General features: G+C 34.7%; 1 long non-coding RNA gene across 4 annotated transcripts; it reads right to left on the reverse strand.

The window, feature by feature from the left end:
- Nucleotides 1–6,071: 6,071 nt before the first annotated feature.
- LOC123679134 lies at nt 6,072–7,954 on the reverse strand. Of its 4 annotated transcripts, none has more exons than XR_006747356.1 (5): nt 7,731–7,950; nt 7,502–7,627; nt 7,199–7,439; nt 6,461–7,095; nt 6,072–6,377 (listed from the first exon to the last, which is right to left on the reverse strand). It is a non-coding gene; the product is annotated as an uncharacterized LOC123679134 (long non-coding RNA). The 4 variants fall into 4 exon arrangements; XR_006747357.1 differs by having other exon boundaries at nt 6,072–6,570; nt 6,613–7,095; nt 7,731–7,947; XR_006747355.1 differs by having other exon boundaries at nt 6,072–6,556; nt 6,613–7,095; nt 7,731–7,946.
- Between the last annotated feature and the right edge of the window lie 6,885 nt (nt 7,955–14,839).

Genomic DNA, 14,839 nt, shown 5'->3' on the forward strand with positions numbered 1-14,839 from the left:
CCCTTGACCATTCGGAAGACTACATTCGCCGTGTTATTGCCGATATACGGCCACAAATGTTGGAAAAAGTCATCGAAAATTGGACGTCCAGATTGGACTACATCCGAGCCAGCCGTGGCGGTCATATGCCAGAGATCATATTTAAAATGTAATGTCACAAGATTATCTTGCGGATAAATAAAATTCATGTCAATCGAATAATCCATCGTTGTTTAATTGCAATTTAAAGTTCTATAGCTCTAAAAAAAAACACCCTTTACAAATATCGGTAGGTATATGACCTCAATTATTCTTCTTCAGTTCTTTATTTCAATTGATATCTATTCATATTTTGTTCATTTAGGTCAGAAAAGGACATAATAAAATAACCTTCACAGTTTTTTCTTCAGTTTATCTGAAATGCTTTGAGCATAAAGCTCTTGAATTTGTCACTGTTGAAGATCACTTCTCATAAACATAAAAGATAAGGAAACTCAAATTCACAAATAAAGGGTTTTCCGGTAAGAGGTGTTATTTTGAAAATAAAAAAACGAGTATATTTTAGGAGAACTGAATGGATGGCGGGCTATTCGAAATGAAATTCTGTATGTACCTTTTCCCAGGTATTCTGTTACATTGGCGTTGAAGCATCTTCAACGAGATAATTCCAAAACAAGAAGAATTTGACGAACGGATTTCAAGGTAAACCTCACCTTTTCGGTTCAAACAAAACTGGCCTATTAAGATCTAGTCCGATAACTTATCATCTAGACATTTCAATTTGTTTAACGACATTTTCTTGCTTGCACAACTTGGTCGGTTCTGAACTAGAGCGAAACTAACGTTTTATTGTTTTATGGGCCAAGATAAAAATAATCGATTTCGAATTCAAATTAAGAGATGCCTGAAAAAATAAATCTTTACGACTGCTCAGTGCTGAAGTAATTCATGACAGTTGCTGACAGAAGCGGGAAAATTGCATTGTTGAGACCTTGAGCCAAAAAGTGCATTGAATTCTTCAAAGTATAATTGGAATTCTTTCAACTTGTCATCTGGAAATCCTTCTGCGAAATTATTCGCAATAGAATTACACAAACAATTCACCACACAATTGAACTCTTGACATCTGTGATTTCATACTAATAATAATAATAATGTTCTGTTCATACCGTTGTGTCATATTGAACTTCAATTTAACAAATACATCTCTGAGAGGTGCTAGAGAACAAAAAATGATACTGATGAATTGTCAAACGATGACAAGATCAGAGCAACGAAATAGAATTGTATGATAGTTTAAGAAAGTTGAAAAAATTAGTCGTTTACTAGTGTTCTGAATCTAATATCCTCTAATTATTTCGTCGAAAAACAAATGAGAGCTCTCAATATAATTACATAGGCGTACAACTTTGCTTCCTCCGTTTTTTTCCGAAATTCGCGGCTTATTTGTAAAAAACTGTTTATACTTTTATGATTCTAAGTATTATCCATCGCTGGCCCCTCCCACTCCCAATGATCCTTCCAATTATTGTTGCGTTTGACACGAGTCTTGATCAAGTAATGCCTCCAATTCTAGATCTTCAAGAACATTCTATCTTGCACCCGGTGTTCGACGTCAAAATCACCGTTCTTGAAGCGTTGATAGCACTCTCAGCACGTTCTTTCACTAATAGTGGCTTCACCATAGATATTTGAGAGCAGTCGATGAGCCTCAGCCGCAGATTTCTACATATTGAAGCAGTAAATTAAAACCTTCCACAAATGACGAGAATTTGGCTCGTAAGCTGACATGTTTAATCGAGAATAACTCTATGATGCATACACAAATCGACTAATATTTCGATGGCGTTATGTTTTCAAATACCTAAGCTTATTGTATGGCATCTACGATCTATTCATTTCGAGTACCTACCGCTACAACAAATTTATTGCAAAACGGCGGAAGCAAAGTTGTACAGTTGTACACCTATAGTTGAGTTATTCCAAAATAGACCCACTAAATACTCAGAACAACTGTCATGATTACATATATTTTGATAATTTCTTGAATTTTGAGCGCACATTCTCCAAAGAGGACTAAAAAAAAGACAGAAATATCATCTAGTGAGGTAACTTCCCTATGAATTTTTATGAACACGTGCAATACCAAAAAAAAAAAAGATGAACCGACTTGAAATTCCGAAACCTACTGAATCGAAAATATAAATATGCAAGGATCAAACTGAACAGTAATTTGAATTAAATCAGTGATCAAATCTCGCGTGTACTGCATTAAAAACGACATTCAGAATGAACATGTAAGTAAATTAGCATAATTAATCATGATAAATGCATTCATTCTGGTCAAACTCACACCTCGTGTATGTTACGTGAGAAGTGTATGGAATATTGTATTATTTGGCATGATTATATCGTTTACGATTTCTCTCATAGTTTTGAAACCAAATTAATTATAAGATGCGATATTGATGCATGTTTCCTGTTCTTGTAGGTTATCGATAAAAATCAACAGCTTTCTGAATTTCTGAATAAACTTTGGAAAAGGATTCTGCACATTTAATACGTATGAATGAAAAATTGTATGTAATAATAATATTATTCTCCTTGAATATCTTTGAAGTATATACAGGGTTAGAACTATTTAGAGGGACACTACAGGGATATCGAAAACCGTGGAGTATGGTATGGAGTACCATATAACGGGTTTTTTTTTTCGAGGTATATAACTTTAAGTTGGCATTACTGTTCAAGATGGCGACCGATTTAACAGCTGTCAAGTGATTTATTCTCAGTTTGGTTTGGCAATTCATCATGAATAGACTCACGCCTGAACAACGCTTGTAAATAGTGCAATTTTATTCCGAAAAGAATGGTTCTGTGCGGAATACGTATCGCGCACTACGTCCATTTTATTTTGTTTAGCGATGAAGCGCACTTCTGGTTGAATGGTTACGTCAACAAACAAAACTGCCGCATTTGGAGTGAAGCTAATCCTCACGTGTATGTCGAAACACCGTTACATCCAGAAAAACTGACTGTTTGGTGCGCTTTATGGGCTGGTGGAATCATTGGTCAGTACTTCTTCAAAAAAGATGATGGCCAGAACGTTACAATCAATGGTGATCGGTATAGAGCCATGATTACTAACTTTTTCATTCTTGAATTGAATAACCATGATGTCCAGGAGCTGTGGTTCCAAACAAGACGGCGCAACATGTAACACAGCTCGTGCCACAATCGATTTATTGAAAGACACGTTTGTCGACCGCCTAATTTCACGTTTTGGACCTGTGAATTGGCCTAAAAGATCTTGTGATTTAACACCGCTAGACTACTTTTTGTGGGGCAATGTAAAGTCATTGGTCTATGCGTAAAGCCACAAACCCTTGACCATTTGGAAGACAACATTCGCCGTGTTATTGCCGATATACGGCCACAAATGTTGGAAAAAGTCATCGAAACTTGGACGTCCAGATTGGACTACATCCTAGCCAGTCGTGGCAGTCGTATGCCAGAAATCATATTTAAAATGTAATGCCACAAGATTATCTGGCGGATAAATAAAATTCATGTCAATCGAATAATCCATCGTTGTTTCATTGCAATTTAAAGTTCTATAGCTCTAAAAAAAAACACCCTTCATAAAGGTACCAAGTAAAAACATTCTGTTTCTTTTATTTTCTCCAACATAATAAATAACATCAAAAATCTGACGTAGCTCTCACCGATTTTTTTCAATATTGCGATATTCGAAATTTGCAAAAAACTGATTAACTGGTAGAAATTCAATTCATTCATCATCTGAAACGGAAACAAAAGGCGAGCTCCAATTGTAAAACGGAATGCTTCATTCGTTTCGACAAAATACAAGACAATTCAAGGAGAGATTCACAATATTAGGTTGTGAGTTTTTTCGTTGGCAAGATTGCTTTAAAATTGCAGGGTGTTTCGAAACAACCGATGTTCATTATATACGTCGTATCCTTATGTTTGTTCTGTAATTAATCACAGGCGAATTTTGATTCGAGTAAAAGTTGTTTTTTGGAGCAATTTCTCCATGTAAGGGTTTTATAATCGGCCGAGGCAGATTGGATCTCACAGGAATTTCGGTTCGTTCGACCTTCAATCAGAGGACCACTGTAGGTAATTCGGTTGCGAATAAAATTCAATTTCGTTTTTGTCATTTGAAAGAAAAGAGCAAATTCGTTAAATGTATGTCCGCTTTTTTTGTTTTGAATTGTGGAGATTGAATTGGACGAAATCTCACGAATTTGAGTTTTTTTTCCTCCAGTTGTCTGAAAGGTTACAATAATATTCAGAATTCATTGTTTTACCAGTTTTCAAGTGATTCCCTAACGAAATTCCTTTTTCATCCAAAAACTGAGGCTTACACCTTCTTGGCAAATCCATAGTAATGAATAGACGCACAAAATCTTCATACTTCCGAAAACACTCTAAATGTTGCTGAGAATTCACAAAAATCATCCTCAGAGAATATTTGGAAATAAAATATCGGCGTTGTTTTAAAAAGTGTTTTTTTTTCCATAAACTGATCCTCATCCTGTTAACTGAATCAATCAAACTTGTATAGTCATCACAAAAAAGTACAAGACTACAAGAAACACCCGGTGTCTCGAAAACAAAGCGTTTGCGGGCCCATAATAGTAATAGGACTTTTTTCTTAAAATTATCCTAAGAACTTCATACCTCCTATTTTGAACACCTTGTTCAAGAAAATTCAAAAGAAGCACTGATTTCCATCAGACCTTTGACAAATAAAAATGAAGATTACTTTCCGATATATACTCTTTCGTTTCTACCAAAATTTCGACTACGAGTAATCGCTAAAAGGCTAGGTTGACATGAACAATGATATATTCCTAATATACTGACGGCAAGGTTCGACGCACAATTTTTATCTTATAAAGCCTCAGCTACCTTATTAGTAATTCAATAAGTTTTACCCTCAGAGTAATAAACATAGATAGAGGAAGCATATGTCATTTTAAGTAAGCAAATTGTGTCCCCAAGATGAACTATCAATTTTGACATGAAGCGCGCGGAAATGAAAACATATCAGTGATACGATATTTCACTCAATTCGCGAGAGTCTCCACCATAGACCTTATATCACATGGACAGGCCCTAACGAGACTTTCACGAAGAGTTCGCGTCAGGCTGAATATGAAAGAGAGAGATGCAGCTAGATGAGTCAATGTCAAAATCATATGACCAAAACATTGGACTTACGTTTGGAAAATCTTGAATTTTTCTTTTATTCTGAATGAAACTCATTGTTATTTTGATATATTGGAATTCTAGCAATGTAAACGAGGGTTAGAATTGCTTGAAATCTTTCTTATATTAATTTATTTTCGACTATCAAAAGTTTAATTTTTGTTTGAGAATTTATGGAAAAAGCTATAATAAATAATATTTTTATTATTTATATACCAAGAAAGGAAAGCATTTTTTCCTTAGGTTTGTATATAGTCTTTTCTACTACTTTTAAGGTCGTCATTTTTATCAGTCAGGGAGGAAAATGGTACTTCTACTCCTGCCGGGAGGAAAACATTTTTCCATCCTTCTTTAGGGTCGAGAATGAAGTTTTCTATTAAGATAGTAGAAAAAATATATTTTTTATTATATCGCAACTTAAAATGAGAATAATTTTCATATATTTTTATCAAGTGAAAATCGTTATATTATGTTATTATTGAGTGAAGATGATCATTCTTTCAAATGTTGGGTTGGAATAATCAATTCAATATAGACTAATTCTTAAATATGACCATTCAAAGATTCAAAATGATAGTATACTGCTTAGTAATCACCTATTTGTGTTGTTCTATTTTATTACTTTGGCTTTCGACAACCAAAATTCTAAGTACAAATATTATATTGATGGTAGAATGAAAAATCATTTTTACAAACAATTTTATCGTTTAAATACAATCAGTTATGTCTATTACATTTCATTCTTCAATTTTGTATTACTTCCAACTAGTTTAGTTCAAGTCACTTATCAATTTGATAATGGTAAAATCTTTCAAAAAATTGTTTTCAGATAACACAGGCAATAAAAAAAAAGAGAGTTTATGAAGAATTTTATTCATTAAGTTTTTATTGCTGTTCAAAATACATTATTACAATAAATGATTTAAAAAATGGTCCGACTCTAGCCTATCAGCGCATGAGGAAGAACATATTCACAGTCGGATTTCTCACTCTCCACTAAGGAGGATATTCACTCTTCCAATCATTTAATATCCAGGATATTGAAAAATATCAGGATTGAGCTCTTCCTCTTCTTAGTTCTAAACTCCTCCAAATCTTGAAATTTATGGATCTTCTTCTCCTTATCTCTCCAAGGATCAGATATGATACATTCATTTTTCCTGAAAAATACATATTATAACGTTATAAGTTGTTGTTCACATATGTTAAAAGTAATTTTCAACTAAATAACAATTTAAGATACCCATTTTCAGCCTTTCAGTGAATGAGCTTCTCTAAAGATGAATTTTTAAGCCACGGCACAGAATATGTTCCTCATTTAGTATGGCAATCTAAAAAACTGAAAATTTCAAACTATTTGATCTTCATATTTGGTTTTTCTTGAATTGAACTTACATTATTATTGTTTAAATCACACCTAGTATCATAAGTATTTATGGACTTGTCTGTACCAAACCAACTGTTGTGTTCTCAAGATCAATATCATGTCTTATTTCCATTCTATGTCTTATTGTATCATTTGGTATCATGTCCCTTTCAGATTTTCCAGCTGCTGTTCACTTCAGAGCTGTATGTTATTATGCTCCTAACTATTGAGTACATTTTTTCTTATTATTCACATTTATGTTTTTAATCGATAATATCCTATTTAACATTGAGATTATTGGTTTTCTTTGGATGTTTCTCTCAGATATTACTTCGTCTAGTGTTCCATTCTTGGAAATCCTCATTCCCAGGTTTCTAATTTCTAGTATTTCTAATATTAGTATTCAATCTGGGGGGAAAATCTTCCATGGCAGCAGCAGAGGATTTTGATATTATAAACAGTTGTACCGTCTCTGGTTGCCCCATCTCTTGCTGTTTTGTCTCTGGCTGGTCCTGTTCGATTTCTTTTGCAATAATTATTTATATGAATGAATAAAATAAGGGACGGAAAATAAATAGATATTTCACATCCATAAAAAATAAAATATTAATGTACCTTCAATATTATCTTCAAGACATTTATCTCCATAATTTAATCTCTCAGGCATATAATTGGAGAAACTGAAAACTGAAGGAATAACATCTTTTTTCAGAGTTTTTGTACCATGAATATTAATAAATCATGTTGATGAAAACGGTTGCTGCATATTTTCAACAAGGAAAAAGGGTTGAAATCAATTCTTCTTCATCTTCAATCTACTGTTCCCTTAATTTGTCATCCCTTGGAAAACTGTGAACTGATATTTCCTTTATGTATGAATTCAGAGATCAGAGGGCATTAAAAGAAATAAATACTTACGAATGAAATTTCAACTTTTGGCTTTTTTCTAATCTCGCTGTACAATTGAAGGCTGCACGAGTGTGAGGCATTTTATTCGAAAATTAGTTCTTTTGGTGCTTTGAATTTCGCAATAGCAGATGGATTCTAGAAAAACATGAGCTTTCGATTAATTTTCAAGATGAAATCGGCCTTTCAATAAGTTTCATGAACTTATTGAAATCCGATAAAGATTTCACGGAATACTTACCGCTAATTCCTTTTATTAGAATGTTCAACACTTTTACAAATCAAATCAATCAGATTAACTATGTGTTCAATTCAGAATGAGAGAAAAATTAGCGATTTTCTGAATGTGAGTTCAATGTTTTGATCATATGATTTTGACGTTGACTCATCTAGCTCCATCTCTCTCTTTCATATGCGTCATGCCAGAATTTCTCTCTAAGGGCCTGTCCATTTGATATTAGGTCTATGGTCTCCACAAAGAACGCACTTCTTATGTCCCTTAGTGAATCAACGTTTCATATTAACTCAAAATATATTGAAATAAATACCTAAATATATAAGAAATTCAGAAAACAAACTTCAAGCGCGCAAAACGATGTGAAACAACCGATGACATTAAGAGAGCAAAAGTTGCCAAACCTTGGATTTCAGCAGGGAAATACAGAAAATAATAAATATTCTGCTTAGTATAAATTCGACAATTAGGAAAAATATCGGATTCCAAATATTCAAATTCGCATATTCAATCGGGAATCTCACTGAAAGAAATATATTTAATTCAATATAATATACATTCATAACGATATAGTAAAATTATGGATTTGAAAATATATCACAATCCGACAACCTAACCTAACCATGTTGGGGACATGAAAAATTGCGTCTGCTTCCTCTATCTATGTTTATCACTCTATGGTTTTACCGGATGTGAACTGATCCACTTAAACATCTCGAGCATAAAACCAAATTGAATATAAAACTTTATTGGCCCATTGTCTGATTAGCGAGACTCGACACAATGGTAGTCATTTTCTGACCACCTGTGTTACGTTACGGCTAAACACGGATGCGCGCAACAGGCACATCCCATTTTCTGCACACTATTCTATCCGACAAAAGTAATTTATTATCTCACAATCGTATATTGTACACTTTCCAAGAAGATAGTTCTAATAACTTACCTTATAAGATAAGATGTACAGTTACCATTCCATAGTTATTAATACCATACACCTTTAGCCTCGAATTTATCGGTGCTGCTGGAATAGTCAGGTGCAAATTAGCAGTAGATTGATGCACATCCAGATTGCTACTGGGCAATACTAATAAAGAATATCTCCATGTGAAATCGGCAGCACGTTCGAAGGGGTTTTCCTAAAAGAATAATATGGGAGATTCTATTTCTTGAAAGAGTCAATTATTTGTTTTCGATTGAAATTGTGTATCTAGGAATGTTTGGTAGAGAATGCGCTTTTTTACTGGCACAAAATTCAACTTGACAGCGATGTCAAAGCGATTTTGGTTTCTGAAATGTTGTCAGTGAAAAATTAACTAATCTATGACCATTTTGATTCGACTTAAGGCTCAGAGTAATAAACATAGAAGGAGCAAACGTCAATTTCACTAGGCAAATGTTGTCCCCAACATGAACTATCCAAGTTGACATAGGGTGCGCGGGAATGAAAACATATCAGTTATACGATATTTCAGTCAATTCGCGAGTTTCTCCACAAAGAACGCACTTCTTATGTCCCATGGTGAATCAAGGTTTCATATTAACTCAAATTATATTGAAATAAATACATAAATATATCAGAAATTCAGAAAAAAAACTTCAAGCGTGCAAAACGACGTGAAACAACCGATGACACTAGGAGAGCAAAAGTTGCCAAACGTTGGATTTCAGCAAGTAGATACAGAAAATAATAAATATTCTGCTTATTATAAATTCAACAATTAGGAAAAATATCGGATTCCAAATATTTAAATTTGCATATTTAACCGGGAATCACTCGAATAAATATTTCATTCAATATAATATACATTCATAAGGATATAGTAAAATTGTGAATTTGAAAATATATCACAATCCGACAACGTCATCTAACCATGTTGGAGACATGTAAAAATTGCGTATACTTCTTTTATCTATGTTTATTGCTTTATGGTGAAAAATTAACTAATCTATGATCATTTTGATTTGACTTGAGGTGACCCTGTAGCGAGACTATCCAATCAAAGTTTCTTTATAAAAACCAATATTGTAGAGTGAATAAACATTGAACAGCAAATACGTGGTCTATTTATGAGGAAATCCTCTTCTTTTTTCCTAAAAGATAAATTTATGATAGAAATCTAACCAATGGTCTCATCAGAAAGTATACATCATTAAATTTGACCAATGCATTATTCATCCATAAAATTAAAAGAATCAGGTTGAGGTTTTTGTGTTTTCACAATCAAAACGAAATTTAGCAGCTTGGATATACAATTACGTAATTGATGACGTTCCCACCTAAAATTTTGCATGAAACTTATAATTGTCATCTCATATTTAAATAAAAAATTTCAACTAGGTCGAAATTGTTGCTACAGACTCATCCGATAATTTAACCAGCTTAAAATCTGATTCAAAAATGTATTATCTCGAAGCATCGATAGGACATAATATAGCCATATCGTATCAATAACATTCCAGAATAAATAAGTTCATGAAGACATAACTGAAATCACTATTCGATATTATTGCCATTCTTGAGACAAGTGTGCTCTGTTATTAGTTCTGCAAATAAACATCTCTTCAGAAGCATCTCGATCATCTTTGAGAAAAAGCGGTTAATCTACAGATGAAAAGATCTTTCGATAAGTAGCAAATCGCCATGAGAAATCTCAGGGATTTTATTTATTCCTCTGACATGAGGAGGAGTAGAAGGAAGCAGAGTGTACATCAATAGCAATGAGTGATTGTACAATTTTTCAGCTCTCTAATCGGTTAACTCTCGAATATTGTCAGATGGTGATGATTTTTCATGATTATTCTGTTCTCACGCTTAAAATCAAAGCCAGCAAAAATTGTGACTCCGATTGGAGGTACAACCCTCTTGAAATATAATTATTTTACAGAAAGGATTATAAAGTTCCCTAGTCTCTGGCACGAAAATCCAGGCAGACCATCAGATTTGATATACCGAGTGACTAGAATTGTTCTTTTTTTTTGGAATTAGGTACAAGAATGAAAAGCACTGGCTTTAAGTCTGGAGCTTTCTGAGCACTCGTCATTCGTACGCATATTCTACCAACGCTTACCGATTTTTCGTACCTAAGTGTTCAAGAAATTCGATCTTGAAATTAGGGAAATATCATTAAAAATTGAATCTCTAACCTATATCTTTATATCTCAAATATTTGTCACAAATAGAATTCTTCCAATTTTTCTAAGGTCTTTTAAAAGATCGAGATGATGAGGTTTCAACTCACCCTATAACGAGAACTATACATAAAGAGTGTTTTCTTTAAGCTATAGAACTTTAAATTGCAATAAAACAACGATGGATTATTCGATTGACATGAATTTTATTTATCCACAAGGTAATCTTGTGGCATTACATTTTAAATATGATTTCTGGCATATGACCGCCACAGCTGGCTCGGATGTAGTCCAATCTGGACGTCTAATTTTCGATTACTTTTTCCAACATATGTGGCCGTATATCGGCAATAACACGGCGAATGTTGTCTTTCAAATGGTCAAGGGTTTGTGGCTTATCCGCATAGACCAATGACTTTACATAGCCCCACAGAAAGTGTTAAATCACAAGGTCTTGGAGGCCAATTAACAGGTCCAAAACGTGAAATTAGGCGGTCACCAAACGTGTCTTTCAATAAATCGATTGTGGCACGAGATGTGTGACATGTTGCGCCGTCTTGTTGGAACCACAGCTCCTGGACATCATGGTTGTTCAATTCAGGAATTAAAAAAATCAGTAATCATGGCTCTATACCGATCACCATTGACTGTAACGTTCTGGCCATCATCGTTTTCGAAGAAGTACGGACCAATGATTCCACCAGCCCATAAAGCGCACCAAACAGCCAGTTTTTCTGGATGTAACGGTGTTTCGACATAAACTTGAGGATTAGCTTCACTCCAAATGCGGCAGTTTTGTTTGTTGACGTAGCCATTCAACCAGAAGTGCGCTTCATCGCTAAACAAAATAAAATGGACGTAATGCGCGATACGTATTCCGTTCAGAACCATTATTTTCGAAATAAAATTGCACTATTTGCAAACGTTGTTCAGTCGTGAGTCTATTCATGATGAATTGCCAAACCAAACTGAGAATAAATCACTTGACAGCTGTTAAATCGGTCGCCATCTTGAACAGTAATGCCAACTTGAAGTTATATACCTCGAAAAAAAAATACCCGTTATAAGAAAAGCCACGGTAACCAAAACATTCATTTAAGATGTTCCGAACTCTAAAAACAATCTATAATCTTCCAACCCATAAATGGCACGCATCGCCGCAAGCCATTCCTTATGGTGGTTGGTTGGTCCTCTTGAGACAAAGAACCAACAGCACGAACAACAATGGATTGATTATCAACTGTTAGCGATGACAATATCACATTGAACGTGTAGGTTTTAATCAAGGAAGACGATTCAGGAAAAGCACTGAATTATATCTGCTGATGCCCCGCGGCAAAATGGCCATATTAGACATAATAGGCCAGAGACAACATGAGGGCGTCCCCTGTCATACGCCATAGAAGGATAGCGTGAACATTCCATCTTCGATTCAATTCGTTTATCCGAGTGATAAAATTCATCCGAAAGCGTAAGATGTAAATTCAGTTAAAAACGAATCAATGCATATCGAATGGGCCCGTAACCTATTATTCAGAGGGAAATTCCATAAATTTGCAGGAATTAAAATAATAAGAAGAAGTAAAAAGCTCGCGGTTATCACGATCGCATTGTCTTGTCTTAAGGAAGGTATTAATATGGGTTGAGAGTGAGATCATTGTGTTTGCCACTCAGGTGACATTTTGGTCCTGAGGAAATGATTGAAATTCGATAGTCGAAGTATTATACACAAAATTTCGTCACGATAGATTATCCATAGAATTGTAGCGGGATGTAATTTTCTGATTTTTCAGGAGAGACTGCGCTAATAGGTTGAGCTCAAATTGAGTGCCAGGGGTACTGAAATAGAACGGAAGCATCTACATATGAAGGAGAAAATAAGTGGGTATGAACGAATCCTTTCAAATTTTCTAAGGTCTGTGTATGGTAAATTTGAGTAAAATTTTTCGATATAAAATTTTCAGGTGAGTTCATAATTCGGTCAATTAGAGTTCAGTTCAGTTCATTCTAGAATCGATCATCGATTTTTCGTAGAGTCACAGTTTGAGAAGATTTCAACTCGAAATTTTCGAAAAAATCTGTAAAAATTGAATTTCTATACAAGAATCGGTATATCTCCTAAAATATTTCTCTATAATAAACTCTACCCTCTGCAATAAGTCTCGTAAATCGTCTGGACAAAAAGTCATCCATATGGTTCACAGATGGATCAAAAACAGAGAAGGGCACCGGCATTGGGATATATGGACCTAAACTGAGGATCTCTAAAGCCTTGGGAAGTGAGCCCTCGATTCTACAGACCGAGATAATGGCTGTTTATGTATACGCTCAGGAGCGTCCCAAAATGAACCTCAAAGGGGCGCATATCTACATCACCACGGACAGCCAAACCACGCTGAGATCCCTGGAATCGTGTTGTCAGGGGTCTTTGCTGACGTGGGAGTGCCGTAACACCATAAAGCAATTGGCCAGAGGAAATAAGGTGACTCTACTATGGGTACCAGGGCACTGTGGGGTTGAAGGAAATGAAAGAGCGGATGAACTTGCAAAAAGTGCATCAAGGTTAAGACCTGCTGGACCTGAGCCTTTCTGTGGGATAGGAAAAAAATATATAAAGCTGCGGTCCAGCTATGGGAGTTGAACAGTAAGACAATCCACTGGACTAACACTCCTAGACTTGTTCAGGCAAAGAAATTCGTGAAGATTTCACCTACCTACGCCAAAAAGCTCCTGAAGCTGTCGCGAGCAGAGCTTCGGGTGATGGTGGGACTGCTGATGGGGCACTGTCGGTACAAACATCATTTTTACCGTATGGGAAAGTCAGCAGACGAGATTTGCAGGCTCTGTGGATCGGAAGCAGAAACAGCCGAACACTTGTTATGCAAGTGTCCGGAGCTGGCTGGCCTAAGAAACATTCACATGGGTAAGCCGGTCCTGGATACCAGAGAGGTAACGGCCAAGGCCCCTAAGGAGGTTGTCAATTTTATTAACGTCGTTGACGACCTCCCTGGGTTTCTATGAATGAGTAGGGTAGTGAACAAAAGATCTGCATGGTCGCAGTTCCCGGAAGGCTTACCTAACCAAAACGACCCCAGTTCAAATAATAATAATAATAATAACTCTACCCTCTTAATAATATATTAGTCAATTTTTTATCAGTTCATAGAAGATCAAGAAGATGGCCACCCAGGAGCCACAATTTTACTCCCTCGTTATTTAGTGTTTGTTATATTTTGAAACAAATAATTTATACCCATTATAGTTGTATATATCCAGGTGTGTTGTAAAGAAACGCGCAAAACCATGTTGTGAAAGTTGCAGTATATTCCGATAAATTTTGAGAAAAATTATATCCTTAAAGTTACTACTAACTACTAAAAACGTTTGAAATATTCACAGTATAAAGTACCAAAAGTAGAGTAAAATACACATTCATAAATGCCTGGAGAAATCTCATATATCAAACTCGATTAAGTGGGTTTATTACTTATTATTGTACCGCACGCAATTGAAATAGGCCTTATTGAAAATTGTTACTGCATTCTGTAACGCAATTTGATCGTATTCAATCAGTAATTCACAGCTATGAGATATAAGTGTTAATTATTATGGCTCAATTTAGAAACAATTCACAACCTGCTCTCCAAATGAATAACAGTCTATTATAGAACTTTATACCTTCAATTTCATTCAGAAGTTACAAATTATTTCAAGGTAGGTATTGTTAGTTAGAAATTTTGAAGAACAGATATATGTATTGCATTTCAAAATTCAAGAAATCAAATCGAAAAGTAAACACTATGCGAAAATTTGATTGGAAAGGTTCATAGAGTAATAAACATAGATAGAAGGAGTATACGCAATTTTTACATGTCCCCAACATGGTTAGTTTACGTTGTCGGATTGTGATATATTTTCAAATCCACAATTTTACTATATCGTTTTGAATGTATATTATATTGAATGAAATATATTTATTTGAG

The sequence above is a fragment of the Harmonia axyridis genome, chromosome 4, assembly GCF_914767665.1.
Source record: "Harmonia axyridis chromosome 4, icHarAxyr1.1, whole genome shotgun sequence".
NCBI classification, from domain to species: domain Eukaryota; kingdom Metazoa; phylum Arthropoda; class Insecta; order Coleoptera; family Coccinellidae; genus Harmonia; species Harmonia axyridis.